Consider the following 17,780-nt stretch of genomic DNA (forward strand, 5'->3'; position numbering starts at 1 on the left):
TTTTCAAGTGGCAACCGTGGTTTCGACTTCAAATGTTAAAGTAGTCTAAAAAGTTTATTCGATTAAAAAACAAATATGATATGTTTCTAAGTTTAAATAGATCTAAAAATGCAATTTAAAATGGTTTCGTAACTTTAAATATAACTGCTAACTACCGTTCTTCATAAATTGGAGTAAAGTGCATCGACAATTTCAGAATCTTTACGTTTCAGATTGAAACTTCTGCCCATCTTAAATCTTTGTAGTCTACAATTGTACCGAAACTATCTATATTTGTATTTACTTTTGAGTTTTATTGAACTTAATAATAAAGTATATCTTTATTTTTTTTAATAAATAATTATATTGTTTTTGAAAAATAGTTCACAAAGTTAGTACACAGTTCTTTATGTATATCTGTGTGTTTTCTTAGATAACTTTATTCAACAAGTAAGTTTAGTAGTAAGTTCATTAGTAAGTTCATTAGTGTGCAGTTTGACATGTCTATGACTCAAAACTGTTTTTAATTTCATTTACTATTTTAATAGTACCCGTAATAATATTTTTTGTGTTTTAGCATAGCGATATAAAATTAAAGATACATTTGCATATCTCACCAAATTATAAAGTGACCATTCATCCTATAGTCAACTTGCAGTTTAGTTTAAGTCAGGATTTTCTATTTCTTTTTTTCAAGAAGTGATAAAATAGTGAACCTGTTTATAGTTAGTATATGCTATTCATCATTTTAGTACTAATTAAAATACTATATAATAGCATTTATTTATATAATTGTATATAATATAATAAGAAGTTGCAGGCAATGTATGAATTTTTAATAAAATAAGTATATTTCGTATAGAATCCAAAAAAGTGAAATTACGAAATAACATTATCCATTTAGGAATAAACAGAAAATTTTCAGTTCAGCGTTGGTTTGATTACCTATATCTCGGGTTACTGAAACCAAATCCATAAAGTCATCGACTTTTTAAAAAGAAAAATAGTTTTTGACAGTCAATTGTGATCCATTATCGCTCTCTAACACGGTACGCTATTTAATTCTTTTTTTATAATAAGTTTCATTTGAACGTCTGTTACTAAACACTATAAACCAATCCCAAGCAAAGGACTTAAGGTTTAATATTTTTTAAAATAATTTATTTATTAAGGTCGATCTAAAGAAAGTTCAGAGTAGTAGTATGGAACAAATTATAATAAAAAATCGAATATCATTTTAATTATTTATATATATTAAGTTATATATTTATCAGGCACGCCGAGTGAGTTATATATAGGATTAATCTTTTAGCAACTTGTCTTAAAAAAGATCTTAAAATTAAAAATTAAATAATTACTTTGTTCTTTAATCAATTTTTTCTATGACTGCTGATAATTAGAATTTTTGGTTCGTCAACAATATTTTAAGGTATTAACTGAATCTTGTCATGGTACCCTTTTTTAGGAAAAAGTCAACAATTAAAATCGATAGGGAGCTGACACAAATTATTTTAAATTACTTAATTATTACTAAATTACTAAATATTAATAATATAGCTCCGTTTTAAGTTTATTTAAAGAATAAATAAAGAATTCCATATTATATAGATTCAAAATCGGACAACTTTGACTCATTTATTTAGTTTATTAACTACAGTTGAACAGGTTAATAGCAAATTAGTCGTATTTCATAAGGAAAATTATAACTTATATATTAGTTCCGAAAACCTTTTTAAAAACTAGAACAAAAGACTTTAATCAGAGACTTAATAGTTTTTTTTTCGATTGATCTATTGATTAATTTAATAGGTATTTGACATTATTTTAATTATTAATAGCAAAAATAAATTTATTGGACAGATAATTTTGTTTTTATTAAATACTTTTCATATAGCTTTTATTGATAACTAGTTATAAGATACTTTTGTGTTAAAGCAAATCTTCTTCTAAATTCACACTAATTTTATTGTTCACTCGAATAAATTTCACTTGAACTTAAAAATAGTTGGCACGAGCACATTTTGATTAAATTTAAATAATTATTTTATAATTTATTTATTATAAAAAATAAAAATAATTGAATTTCAAGTACCATTGTTTTTGTTTAATTTTTTTTTTTGGTTGGAGAAAATAGTAATAAATATTTATTTGAAAACAAGAAATACAAACTTAACTGCTTGTATTTTTATAATTAATTGTAGAAATAATTTTTTTAATAATTTCTCATTAATATTTATGAGTGTCTATAACAAAGGAACGAACTTTGGTTTCAACTGCATTCTTCACAAACTATTTACTGCTTGTGCACGATTTATAATTCGAAAATTTCCGATATAATAATTTTAAACACTTTATTCTCAACTCATGGATTTCTAATATTAAATCTCAAATTAAAGTAATTATGAAAAAACTGTTGTTATTGAATATATTAATTATAATATATTCAAGATTAAAACTTGTCTCAATTATTTTTACATGAATTTTGTGAAAAACAATAATAAATTATTTAGTTAAATAATAATAAAATTTATTTTGTTGGTATTGAATATTCATTGAGCTTTAACTTAACTAAAATCAATAAAAATATAATTGGTGACTAACTCCTCAGTTTATTTCCAGATACAATATTAATAAGAACTCAATAGCAGTAAAGTGTTGATCACTTCATTAACATCGAACCTTCAAGATGTACTGATTAATAAAATTATAAGATTTTTAATATTTAAAGGGAAACCTTTTTTTAATAAGCTGAGGAAAACAAAAATATCAACTAACTATAATATTATTATGTATATAAAAATTAAATAATATATTCCACATATAATTAAAAAATTATTATAATTGATGTTATAACGATAATAATGTTAAGCAATTAGTTTTTGTTTAAATGTTACGTCGTACTTATTAAGTAATACAATAAAATTTTCTTTACCAGAAACTTAATGGCAATTAAAACTACTCGGATTTTAAAAGTAAATGTAGTTATATATATATATATATAATATATATATATATATATATATATATATATATATGTATATATGTATATAAATGTTTATTTTACTACAAATATCTCTGAAAAGCCAGACTGTGGTTCAGTTTAAAAATGAAGTATCTTTTATAAACTCATATTATACAGTCGCTTATTACAGTAACGAATCAATATCAGTGTAGTCTCATGATATGGCAATTACATGGACCAGCAACTATAATTTAATCGTGCCCGGTACGTTATAGAAGAAGTGAATTCGGTCAGTCGATTAAACTAGCGTAGCTGGTTATAGTACCTGGAAGTGTCGGAAATTTTGAAAATGCTACAACATCATTACACAACTATTCTGTATTTATTTGTAATACTGTGCACGATTAAGCTATAGGCGCTGGTTATTGGTTTCAATAGATTTAAACTGTATTCCATATAATTAGACAAGAGTAAGAAATACTAGTTATTGTAATGAGGAACTGAAGTTTAATAGTGCGTTTATAAAGAACATTTTATTCTGTTGTTAAAAAAATTCATTCAGAATAAGCTTTCTCATATTTTATATTATACATTATACATATAATTATATATAGATTATAAAAGGTAGTACAGTAAAGGCGTGGACGTCTGACTTCAAATATGAAGTTAGTTAGTTAGTTAATACAGTTCCTTATAATATGGTTAATTGACCAAACTGTTACTACTGACAAAAATATTTTATGAAGATTTAGGCATGAGAAACCTTTCCTTTTTATTGACGCATTTACGGATATAATACTAAAACCAATGAGACTTAAACCTTCCAAAAGTTTTGTTCATCGCCCATGTTTACAATTCTGTGCTTAGCTAGAGTCCAGTGCTTCGTTTGTTCTTAGAACGGTTAAAGGCACGAAGTCATTAACGTGTGCTTTTTGCATAGATTTAGAATTGTACAAAAAACGAGTACGTGATTTAACCATTATGTTTCAGAGATTAAAGTATAATATTTGGTTATAATATTTAATTAGAATAATATTTGATTATTCTTTAATCTCTGAAACATAATGGTTTATTCACGTATTAATTGGTTCTCATCATCTCTCTTCGACTACTAAACTCTTGCAGTGTCTTTCATATGTTGTCGTTATGATTACCGCAATCATCTGGGTCAGTCAAGCTGTAATCAAATCTTAGCTATATAGTACAGTCACATCTTTCACACTTCGAGAATACAACTCTTTTCTCAATGAGTAGTTTAGGTTTGTCTGTGTCCAATTCATATGGGTACCAGGAAATAGAGAATTATTACAGGGTATATGAGCTTATCAGACTTAAAAGGCTGCTCTTTCAGAATTTACTTTAGGGATAATAATATCCTCTTGCAAAGGTTAAATTGACTAAAAAATTAAATAGCAAAGATAAGAAATAGCAAAGAAAACAAAAGATGAAGTTACTTATCAGAAGTTAAAAAATTTCTTTGTCCAAATTGAAAAAAAAAAATACACCTGTTAGCTGCTACAACTAAAATGGAACCTACTCAATATTATGGTATAAACAATATGGTAGTGTTCTTTAATCAGAAGAACATTTAAAATCATTATAGGTAGTTTTTTCACCGACTTGATAGAGCTTTTAACCTTTAAGAGCAGGAAGACACCTAAGTTAAGAGACCTATTAAATTAAATCACTTTTCCGTAATAGATGCGTTATGCCTTTTCTAAGTTCTTCGTGCGCTGATTTCTACGGTCTGTTATCATTTTTGGTGGTCATGCCTGTTTAGTCTGTGGACAATGTTTATCTGTGGTGTCACGATTGGCCATTATTTCAGTCTAGGCATACCTTAGTGTACAACTTGTCTTTAATGGAATTTACTTTTGACCGCACTGAATTGTTAGTCCAGCCGGTAACTGTTCAAGCCTATTGTTACTGTTACTGTATTAAAAAATTCTTATAGACATAAATTTTTATACTCATTCAATATGTATATTTGTAGTATGTGTGGGTTAATATTCACTTAATATCCTATCATATCAATTCAATTTATAGTTGTTCAAATTTTTTTTGGTTAATACTAACAGTTTGGCAACAGATTTTCCACTCTATTTATTACTTGAGTAAATGAAGTTTGTGACAATTTTCAGTTTTTCTGCAAGTTTCAATAGAAAAACTTGAAATACATTTTAAAATGCATTTGAGTAAAACACAAATAACAAGGACACTTAAAATGAAACTACAGATTCAGATACAATATGAAGCAGTAACAGCTTATGAAAAAATCTTGAGAGGAGTTGTGAAAGAAATGCTGAAACACAAATAAGTACAAAATAACAAGCTCAAATTCAAGCCGGTCCAAAATACAATATAAACGGAAAGTTACATAGAAAAGATGTCCTTGTAGACTTTGAAAAGTTTGGAAAGTCGCTTAAATTTCAAGCGTTTCTGCACGGCTGCAACTACACAAAGTAGTGCAGTTGTTAATGTAAGATTTGAACAAGAAAATAAACGAATATTATTATTTATTTTTACTTGTTAAATAAAGAAATATTGCACTTTTTATAAAATAAATTTTATGGAAACATTTGTATTTACACTAGTAGTTATTTTAATAAAAGCTTTCCTTTGGAGTGTGAAGAAGCATATTAGTATCACCATATAAAACTGGAATAAAAAAGTATTGACTTACTATATATGTAACTGAATTGCACATAATTAAAAGAAATCATATGATTTTTTAAAGATGTGATATCCCTTTACTTTATACTATGAATTGTTTTGATATTAATAGCTTATAGGTCATCATTGTCATCTCTTGAAAAACATTGATCTTGCTGTTGATCTTGATAATACGATCAATAGTTGTCTTAGAATATTGTTCATTTTCTATAGATAATTAGAACCATGTACTTCTTTCATTATTAAATTAAATATTAGTATATCAGGTTGTATTATAAACAGGTACACATTTGAGAAGTCATTTTGTACGAAGTCTAATTGCTAATACTTGTTGATTTTATATATTCAGATGGGTTGTAAAATTCCATTTGATTAGCACAAAAATGCAGATACCAGCTTATCAACAAACAAACAGACAAAACGGAATATTTTCTTGGTTAAGATATTCATGCATACCTCAGGGATGAGATAAGAATATAATGCTTATTACAAGTATTTTATATAATACTTACATTAAGACCGAAAAGTTTTCGGAAATTCTCATTTAAAATTCGCGCGCTGTATATTTTCCGATATTTTAAGTTTATGTAGTTTGGCAGCACTGTCCTTAATTACTATGCCAAAAATGAGCGCGATCTGTCAGACAGTTCGTTTACGGCAGCTGTTGAAACCAGTTCACCTCAGTAGGGCGTTGCGAAAAAAACAATGGAAAAAAATATTGAACAAAGAGTTTGCATCAAATTTTGTGTTTCGAACGAAATTTCGTGTGCAGAATCGTTGCGAATGCTACAAAAGGCTTATGGGGAATCAGTTTTATCGAAAACTCAAGTTTATGAGTGGTACAAAGCCTTCCAGGACGGTCGTACGACCGTCGAAGACATTTCGCAACGCACTACTGAGGTGAACTGGTTTCAACAGCTGCCGTAAACGAACTGTCTGACAGATCGAGCTCATTTTTGGCATAGTAATTAAGGACAGTGCTGCCAAACTACATAAACTTAAAATATCGAAAAATATACAGCGCGCGAATTTTAAATGAGAATTTCCGAAAACTTTTCAGTCTTAATGTATATACTACTTCACATATTAAGTTTTACTTATATCATCACTTCTATTAAAAAAATCGGTGGAAGTATAGTTTTTCCACTCTGAACTGTCAAGAATTCAACTTCTGTCACACAACGGAAATTACCGACATTCTGCATGAATAGATAGTAACCAAATGGTACGAGGGCGACTAAATCCACAAGATTCTTTAGAGTTACATAAAGGAAAACTTTTGCTCTGTGCAAATGATCTAAACGTAGTGTATGATCTGCTTATCACTTTCTATTCTTAACATCACAGTTTTCACAAGTTCGTATCCTTTATATTTATGGAACATCAGTGAAATTGAGGCAGCAATAACTCAGCTTAAAGCAGGTAAGTCCGGTGGTCCGGACAATATTGCCCCCGAACTGCTCAAAGCAGACAAAAGTTCAGCTGCTCAAATTATTCAACCAATTGTCAACAACTTCTGGTCCCAAGAGTCATTACCGCCTAATCTTAAAGACGGCATCATTATTAATATACCAAAGAAAGGTAACCTGATGGAATGCTCCAACTGGAGAGGCATAACTCTACTAAATGTAGCTTATAAAGTTATTGCTCAAATCTTACATAAACGTTTAACTTCGGCCGTTGAGCCTACACTACGAGCCGAGCAAGCAGGATTTAGGCATAATCGATCATGTGCCGACCACATAAACAGCCTTCGAATAATAGTCGAACAGTCTAGCGAATGGCGATCTCCTCTATACTTGCTATTTATCGACTTTAAACGCGCATTCGATACACTTCTCCATACCACCATCTGGTATGCATTAGAGTGTAAAGGTATACCGAGTAAATTAATAAATTTAGTAAAAGGCTTGTACTCTGACGTGCACTGCTCAGTACTTCACGAAGGGCGTCTCAGCGGGCAAATTCAAATTAAGTCTGGCGTCCGACAAGGTTGCATTCTTTCACCTATACTATTTAATATAGTCTTAGATGTGGTTATGTCGGAAGCTATGAGTACAAATCATGGCATCTCATTCGGTCTTCATAACAAACTTACTGACCTCGATTACGCTGATGACATCTGTTTACTAACACATAACTTTTCCCAGATGCAAATATCGTTAAACAACATCGCAAAGCGTGCACTGGCAGCTGGTCTGTCAATCAATATCAACAAAACCAAGTCTATGCGTCGCAATTCAAACTGCTCAACGAAGTTTCAAATAGATGACTCCTACATCGAAGATGTACAAAGTTTCTGCTATCTGGGAAGCTACATTTCGAACAACGACGGCAGTCGGCAAGACATACAGCACAGGCTATCGAAAGCGAAGCAAGCGTTTGGAACCCTTAACAAAATCTGGCGTTCATCCAACATCACACAACGCACTAAGATACACCTGTACAATGCAAACGTAAAATCAACTTTACTATATGGTAGAGAGAGTTGTAACCTAACGGCAAGAGACGCACAACAGCTACAAGCCTTTGTCAATCGCTGTCTACGACACATCCTTCATGTATTCTGGCCAGCAACCATAACCAATAATGGGCTCGGGTTTAGAACGAATCAGCCTCTTATAACTGATGAAATAATGATGCGCAAATACAAATGGCTTGGCCATACGTTAAGAAAACCCGCTGATGATATCGCAAGAAATGTCTTAGATTTCAACCCTCAAGGCAGTAGAAGACCAGGGCGTCCGCGCAACACTTGGAAACGACAAACTGAAGCCGAATTAAGAAATGCTGGAAAGAGCTGGAGTGAAACAAAACGTCTTGCATTAGATAGAGTTCAATGGAAACTATTTGTTACGGCCCTCTGTTCCACCTAGGAATAAAAGGATTAAATAAATAAATAAATAAATAAATAAATAAATATTTATGGAACAGAAGCAATTATGTTTAGAAAAGTCAAGACTGGACAAAAATGGTACTATTAATGTTTTAAATATCTCCTCAAGCTATGGAGTAGGATGAAGATTTTTCAGCGGTATTATCTTTACTATCTTTTAATTTTGCGTTCGTTTTCAAAGCAATTAGCATCATCAAACGGAAAATTACATACCCAAAAAATTTATGACATAACAAAACCAAAATAGAACGTTTTGTGTGGTTCATAGTACTCTTCAGTTTAAACCATTTATGTGCTACACCTTTGTCACTTACAAAACAGTACAGACTAAATACTACACCATACTACTTTTTGTGAATATGATGGATTTTCTACAATAACTTGTCCACTGTTCCAGGTGTAACAGCTTTGTTTATAGACATATATATTAAACGAAAAGTGAGAGGCTCATTGACTCTTTCTAACGATAACTCATTTGACCAGTGGTTATTCAGCGACTCAAATAAATAAATGGCAAACCTTATGCCAAATATGTGACGCTATGAATGACAGTTTACTTTGACAAATATCTCTAAAATATTGCAACTAAATCAGGTCCACGAAATGGATAACTGTTTCGTTAACTTCCAGTTCCACTGGTGTGTAATGTGGTCTGACACAACTGATTTTTTTTCAATTTTCTCTTAGACCACTCTACGTATCTTAACTCACTGTACATGGTATTCCATTACGATATAATACAAAATGAAATCAGTGTTGGGTTTAAAAGGGAGTTACACAGTTTTGGGTGAAAAGTAGATGATCAATCATAGTTGCGGTACTATAAAAAATATTCGAAACTTTTCTGTTCGAGTTTCATTAATATAGAAGAACACAGTGCCACAATAAAAAGTTCTTACTTTTACTATGGTATTTTGCGGATCAACATTTGATGAAGTTCTATGTTCAGCTGAATCGAAAGTACTATTCCATTTCAATCAATAGTCTTCTGAATGCCTTTTTTTTTGTCTGGCAGACACAAATCGACAATGTTATTGTTATTGTATTGATCGTTTGTTGATCGGAGATCAATAAGCAAGAGACTACATTTGGGGTGCTTTAATATGGAAACATATTATATTTAAACAATTTTCTTCTATTTTTTCCTGATAAATAAACTAAACTAAGAACTAAACTTTAAGCACAAAATCAAAAGAGTTTACTTAAAAATTTCACAAAAACATTTTGTAATAGATTTATTTTAAAGTTTATAACTTAAAATTATCCAGAAGTTGCAATGTCGCAAATGTCGGTAAAGTACGGTGAATTGGAATGGAAGTGAATAAAATTCTGGGAAAAGAAAATTCATCAGAAAAGCTACTTAGAAAGGAAGAAAGAAAAATACAAAGAACTTCACTGCAAGTGCATTATTTCCGGCTTTTATAAAGTTTCACGTATTTATGTGCAGGCGTAGACGCACAAAGCTCTTACGACAAAGCTACGAAGAAAGGAAGTCCGGAAGGAAGTGAGCTGCTGGGCAGGAGCACGTGCATTTTTGTGCAATTTATTTTATTATTCTTCATTTTCCTTCACGGAATCTATTGAGTAAAATTTATTCTTTCACTTATGGCTTCAAAGCTTATAACAAATTTTTGAGTAGCTTTACAAATATTTTTCTCGTACACTTTGGGTCGTAAGTGAGCTGCATGCTGCATACTGCATGCGGCATGGATTTTTTATGGACCCAGTCAAAACTTTTGATATTTTCTGTGTCAGCAAAAGTTTTATGAGGAATTTGTGCAAACGAAAATTAAAGGCTCCTATGCCAAATGTCTACAAACGCGGGAAAAATGGCGAGGGCATGTTTTTTCTGGTCACTGAAATTTAGCAAGTTTTTGGTTTTTGTGCAAAAGTTGAAAGGTTCATGGGAACTACAGAGAAAGTCTAATTTGCTAACTGCAAGTCTATTCAGGAAAGAAATAAACCCTAAGCCACTTAGTAGTTTACTTTTAAAATTAAATTTTTTTCTTTTAATTTTATTTTACTATACTTCAGTGCAAAACAAAATTTGACTCTTTGTATAATATTTGATGTGATAAGAAGTCAGGAGTCATTTTTGCAGGGGTCCTGTTATAAATTTGATTATGTCTGAGGTCTGCGGCATAACTTTTAATACCGTAAATCACAAAATAGGTTAGGTAATTTATTAAAAATGTACAACCAACAAGTTTTTGTTTGATTTTATCAGCTTTTAGTGTGAAAGGCAGTAAGGTTTTTTATAGTGTGGGCTTAGCCTACATTGTTGCCATGTATTGCTACTATAAATGCTGCTTACTGCTTATTATGACATATACTACTCGTATATTAATTTTGTAGTTTTTAATCGCGATTAAGTTAATTTAATATGGAAAAATGAAATAAAAAGCATGTACATAAAATAAATAAAAAATATTTATAGCTAAAAAGTCAATATTTAATGTTTTCATTGCTACTAAATGATTTCGAATTAAAATTTTTTAATGCTTGAGACCATCTTCTTTGGAAAAATCAGTGTAAAAATGGAATAAGTTAGCATTCCCTTCTAAGTTTATAAAGAGAATATAATCTATCAGCTATCGTAATTTGTTGTCATCTTTAAATGTCACAGCCCAAACCGCTGCTTTTGTTACAGCTGATGTCATTTGCTTTAATCCTCTATTCTAAACATTATCTTAATAATCAATTTTTGCTGCAGTTCTAGATGTACTGGAAGTTTTCATTGTTGTCTTAAATAGTGTTTTGGTAAATACCGTAAATAAACTTTCTATATAACATTTATTTTCTATTCTTTTACAACCGACTAAATTATAGAAGTTGTATTAATAGTATTAATACTGTAATAGTAATATTACTATTAAATTATTAAAATTACTATAATTTAAATAGTAAAATTTTATAATGACATACGGTAACTTTATTTCAGTTAATTGAAAGAGTTCATATGCCGACAAATAGACACAGTCATAGACACAGAAAACACATATAGTTCTTTTCAGTAGACCTATTACAAAAATATTGCAAAAACGTGCGATATGAAATAGCATTACCACATTTATAAAAGGAATTTATAAAAGAGTTCTTTGTATATAATCGTAGTGGATGAATGGGTGTGACTCTCGAAAACAAGAAATCATGGACAATTTACCACTTAAATCGAAATACCAGTATTTAATTAACCAAAATTTAGCAGATAAATCTATGAATTCTCATCTAATATTAAGTAATCCATTAATAAAATAATATCATGAGATTTGATTAAAAATGTAAGAATTTACATTATTAACATCAAAAATGCTTGAATTATTTTAAATAAAGTATTTAGTAGCTACTGTGGGACATGGTCATAGATGGTATTCTTCATTTATAATGCTGTATAGAATAGCCATTATGTCTATGGCAGCCGGACTTCAGTCAAATTATAATGTATTAATTTAGGCTTACGTGAACAAAATCCTCTGAAAAATTATAATATAGTATTGTATTTTTAGATAGTTTATATTTTAGCCGTCAACGTATTAACTTCTTTTATATAAATAATTGAGTAGCCAAAACTTTGCATTATCAAGTCTTTTTAGACTAGTCTTATGAAATCGTTAATTCATCGTTCAACTTTTGGCTCACAACTCCAAGAAGACAGTAAGCTAATGATTAGTTGGTCATAAGATTAATATATAAGGAACCATAAGTATTATTTCATCGACAGTCAAAAGTAACAAGAGGGTTTTCAGGTTGTTTCAAATAATATTGGAAATTATATTACAGCTGACTTTTTTTTTTGGCAATTGATAAATCTTTATGAAAATAATTATGGTACAAACTATAACTAAATAATAAACATTTATCTCTCAACTCAACTAAAATGTATATGTTACGAAATGATCTATTAGAATAAAAAAGAAACCATATGTGGATTTTTTATTTTAGCAATATTATTGTAAGCAGCAGAATAATAATTAGTGAATAAATAACTTCAAAAAAAGCTATGAAGTATTTAAATTAGTGCAAATTCAGAAACATAACTTAGTATTCATTGCTGTTTTGACAGTTACTTCGAAGTTAGCTGTAAAACCTTTGAGTAGACTCCGCCAGTCAACCCGATCAGTGGTTTGTAGTCCCCAGTTGGTAGTACAGATTGCCTTCGTATCATTGCTCATGTGGTCGTTCCACGAAATGTCCTCTTTCTCTTCTACTTCATTTTTCATTTTTGGGTACCGAAACAAGTACCATTCTAACCGGAGCACTTTCTTCCATTCATTCTTGAGGTCCCTGAGGTTGTCATTCGTCCTAATGTACCAAGGAACTTTGAAAAGTCTTTTCAGAGCCTGGCTCTGTGCAATTTCTAACTGGTGAATAGTAGTGTTTGAAGCTTTGCTAAACGCTACACAACCATATAGAAGTCACGGGCGAATTATTTGGTTATATATCAGTTTCCTGTTCTTAGCATTGAGGTTTTCATTTCTAAATAGCTAAATAGATAATTATTTTCAGTTGAACATGTTTAAGCCATGTGAATCGTTTGTCCGAGATGCCGAGATATTTAACGCTATCCTCCCAGTTTATCACCATATCACCCACTCTCACTCTTGACGGATTCTGTCTCCACTTACTCGTTATAAACAGAGCCTTAGTTTTTTCATTATTGATTTTTATTTTCCATTTCTGAAAATACTCCAGAATGAGGTTTATATGCTCTTGAAGTGTGATTGTTATGTTGAGAGCACATTTATCTGAGTATAGCATACACGTATCGTCAGCATATAACGCCAGAGTCGAGGGACCTAACATTGGAATATTAGATGTATAAATGTTGTAGAGAGTGGGGGAAACTTAACTATATCAATGTCTAATCCTAATATCACTGCCAATGCATAAGGGATAATAGAAATTTTGAACCGTTTTCGTTTTTAACAGTCTTAATGCCTTATCGTCACTGTTAGTAATTGTCCAAGTTTCTGAAAATAGGGTTTTATAGGGTTTTATTGTTCGGAGACTGTCTTGTTAAGAGACATGTAGGCAGTGAATCTTGTTGAGATAGGGCTTTATTTCTTAATTGCTTATTTAGTCCAAAGTAATATCTGTTGATAAGAGTGCTTCTTCATTGCATTTCTAGCAGACGGCATTTTTGGTGTACCTATGGTTGTCATTTTGATAAGCGTAGTTTTGTTAACTACCACTATATGTGTATATATATTTATAACATATTGCACTGAATTTTCAATGCCATGAATTATATTACTCATACGTGCTACAATGTATGGTAGAATATGTACAAGGCAGACCTTTAATAATTTTTAAATAATTTTACGTTTATTTGTCTATTGTTCATGGAAAGCTGAGAACAGAACAGTTATTTTCTCGAATGTTGAATGCAAATGCAGTCGGGAAAATTGTCATCTTGCACGCTTTTGTTTAAGTGCAGTAATTTAAGTGCAGCTGCAATTTTTCTGCTCAACGTTTGTTTGCTTTTGTTTATATAAATTGTTATGCAGAAGGGCGTGTGTAATATTTTTCATTGCTTTCTATTCATAATATTTTATTTCATTTTTCCATTTTCTTTTTGCAAAAATATAATTTAATTCATTTTGTATGCCAAAGAAGGCGAACCATTTTAATTGCATTGTGAAGTTTCCTCCGCAGCGCTGGAACAACTTCATTTGAATGTCGTTTTGCCATTGAAAACGTTTGTTTGGAAAATGGCAGACACTTGCAAAATTACATGAGCTGCGCTGGAGGAGCGCATGTAGGCGGGCGAAGAAATTTGCTTTATGCAGTTACATTTATTGAGATGCTGAAGTTGAGATAAATGTTGCATTATGACAGTGTTGCCATTTAGCATAAATTGAAAAGCAAAGCAATGAATGAAATTACGAAGAAAAAAATGATTTCTGTATTAAGAAATAAAATCACAAAGCAGAGCAAAACGGAAACGTGAGGAAAAATTATAAATCATAGCTTAATTTTCCTGTTTCCTTTTAATGCCGTAAATGAGTTTCACTTCATTTTCGTTTGCAGTTATGCGTTGCGTTTTAATGTGAATTTTTTTCATTTCTTTTTTAATTTTTCCCGGCAAAAGGTGTGACAATACACACACATCACAGTGCATTTTCCGAATCGCCATATTGTGCTGCCCTTTAAAATGGCTAGCACAGCTTATTCCGGTGAGAATGCATTACTCCGTAGATTTCAACGTTTTATTTAGTCTTTTTTAAATGAAATTAACTGATAAAATGGAATGCAAGCTAGCTCAGAAATGTGCAAGAGACCGCTTTGACTGTAAATGGTGCTTCGGCTTATGCTGCAGTCACTTTTTTCCATAGAATAAATATTAAAAATGGACGCAGCGCGGTTGCACAAAATGTCAACCGAAAGCGAAATTAAGTCTGCCTCCATGAATAATGGCTCTGAACTTGAGAGGGTGCAACATTTTATTAACAAAAAGTGCTTTAAAGAAACGTTCATATTATATATAGCCCTTGACTCTGCATATTGTGCTTATGCGAAAAAAAAACCAAAAAAAATGACTATATAAATGTATATTTAATAATATATGTTTAATGCAGTTTTGATTATTTAAATTACATATTAAATTAAAAAATGTACATAGTTGTGGATTTTACGTACATATGTTTTTAATTTGTTATCTTAAGGTAAAATTTTAATTAGTTTAGTGTATTTATAATATAATGCAATTATAGCTTGCAACTACAGTAAGAATATGTATACTGAAAAAACCAACTTAAGGCAAACACAGAAAAATGTGTTTCACTAGGTGGACTAGTCATATTCTTACTGAAGGTAAATATTTTGCTATAAGATAAGATTTTTTAAAGTATTTTTTATTATAATATAACATAGTCGAGCCTAGAATTATAATTACAGCATGTTTATTAAGGATGATCAGATTGATTATATCATTTTTCACAGCCTTAGAGGTAAGAAAAATAGATGTAGAAAAATTTTTGAAAATTAATTGAATTTACGGACTTTCCCAAAGCCCTTGAAAGTAGGGAATTTAGGTACTATAACAGCAAACTCTGTAATATTTTGATATTTAATTTTTTATTAACTTATTATTAAAATATATATCGATTATGTTTAGTTTTGAAACAAGCAATTCAAATTTAGTTATAATTTGTAGCTATTTTGAAAGGTTTCAAAGATATAGGCTGTTAATTTATTGTAAAAAGAGCGTGGCGCTTAGTTAACTTCTGAAAGTTAGTCTTATAGATTTTTTTTCCTATACAACTAAATTCTGCTCCATAGTGTGTTAAAATGAAAATTAGATGATCAAAATTCAGTATTTTCTAAACCAGTGGAGATCTTAAAATGAAAGTTTACACAAATATAGTTTTTGAGATGGGCTGTCTTTTTAATGAAACCCCAACTGGTTAACCGGAACCAATCCAAATTAGTCCAACATGGCCAACATTTTTTTGAAATACCTTAAAAACTGTGGTTTGTAGAAAGCTGAACTTTGGTGTACTAAGCACCTGTACTATATTACTTAGGTCCAAAAAGTAAAAGGATATTGCGCAACACCCACTCCCGATACAAAAATATTTATATAAAATTATTTTTTATTTTCAAAAAAAATTTTTATAAAAAAAAGTACAGCTATATTATTCTTAGTTGATTAGTTCATATTTTATTTTGTCTTAGTAGTAAGAGGAATGAATTCACCTTAGTTAAATTAGAACTACGGTACATATTAAGAGCACATATTAATCGTTATTGTTGTACTCAAAAGGGATCTATACGAATATGGATTAAGTTATGAATTAGGTAGCAGGTAAGTGACAATAAGAAAATCATTTTCGATATGGAATGAACGAAGAGATGAGTTTTAAATAAATCTAGCCTAAATCAAGACAGAGAAGCCTTATAACTTCACTGTATCGTAACCAAAGACCAATAGGGTTCAAATTGGTGAGTGCATTGAGATATGAGAATAGGAAGATGACATCATTGGAAGTACAGCTACAGTTGCAGTATACATTGGGGAACTGACATACATATGTGTAACAAGTAACTGTTACGTACATGGCTATGCTTTGGCCTCCATTGGGCTAGGATACTTATTGCTGCACAAGGAAAGTGTGAAACTCCTCCTATTTTTCCATAGAATATTAAGCATTTTATAACAATTTTGACACATTGGTAAATGTCAATATTTAAACAATTATAGTGTTGAATAAATCATTGATTAAAATAAAACATGAGGTATTTATAGGTTTTAACCTGAATCCTAATACAAGTTAGTCCTGGGCAGTGACAAGACAGTTGTTCTGGTGTTTGCTCCTCAAGTGAGTTTGTCCTTGTGATACCAGGCTGTTTTGGCTAAAAACTCTATCCCGGTACTTTAATAAATATATCGTGATATATCGTGATCGTATTATAATAATTTATGAGTAAATATTAATTAGGCGTATTAGTAGGCGTATTTTGACAAATGGAAGGAGTAAGTTGAAAGTGCACTGCTCTGGTGAAAAGGAGAGAAATCTGCTATGTTTCTACTATGTTACCATTAGTTTCCATATTTTTTTTTATCATCACATATGAAATAGGTCGGCCCAATGTTTATGATATTGTTTCTTCACTGGCTTGATAGATATAATGCACATAATGTTATCGTAGTTCTCGAAGTTAATGCGGAAGAACAAATTGTTAAATCTGTGCAACATAAGAAGGAATATTGGTGCAATGATTTTATGAAAAAATTATTTTATTAAAATAATTTTAATAATTTATGTATACAACTATAAACCCAATAGTGTACCTTCATAATTTACGAGCCTTTGTCTCCGACAAGTTTAAATAGTTTTTTTTTAGATTGTTATTAAACTTGTGTACCTATAACTAATCCATTATGCAGTTACGGCACCTAGTAAAACTTACAAATTTATTAATTTAATTTTATCAATTTCTTGTAAATGAACTCAGAATAAATCATTGATCCATTGTTGGGGGAATTTTCATTTGAGTTTTTGAATAAAATTAAAATTAGCATTTAACCAATTTAGAATTCCCAAAACGATTGTATGAAAATTGGGAAATGCCTTAATTTGCATTTCTATTCGATATAACAAAGCCGAAATGTAACTACATAGTTTGGAGGAGTGTAAATGTCATTTTACTTAGACTGTCTACAAAGATCGTATCAATTGACGAATTTCAATTCAATATAAAATTTATTAAATAAAAGATAAAAAACAGTTATTTCAGTTATTACTTTAGTTTGAAAAAATCAATAAA

Source organism: Teleopsis dalmanni, chromosome 2 (assembly GCF_002237135.1).
Source record: "Teleopsis dalmanni isolate 2A chromosome 2, ASM223713v2, whole genome shotgun sequence".
NCBI classification, from domain to species: Eukaryota; Metazoa; Arthropoda; class Insecta; order Diptera; family Diopsidae; genus Teleopsis; species Teleopsis dalmanni.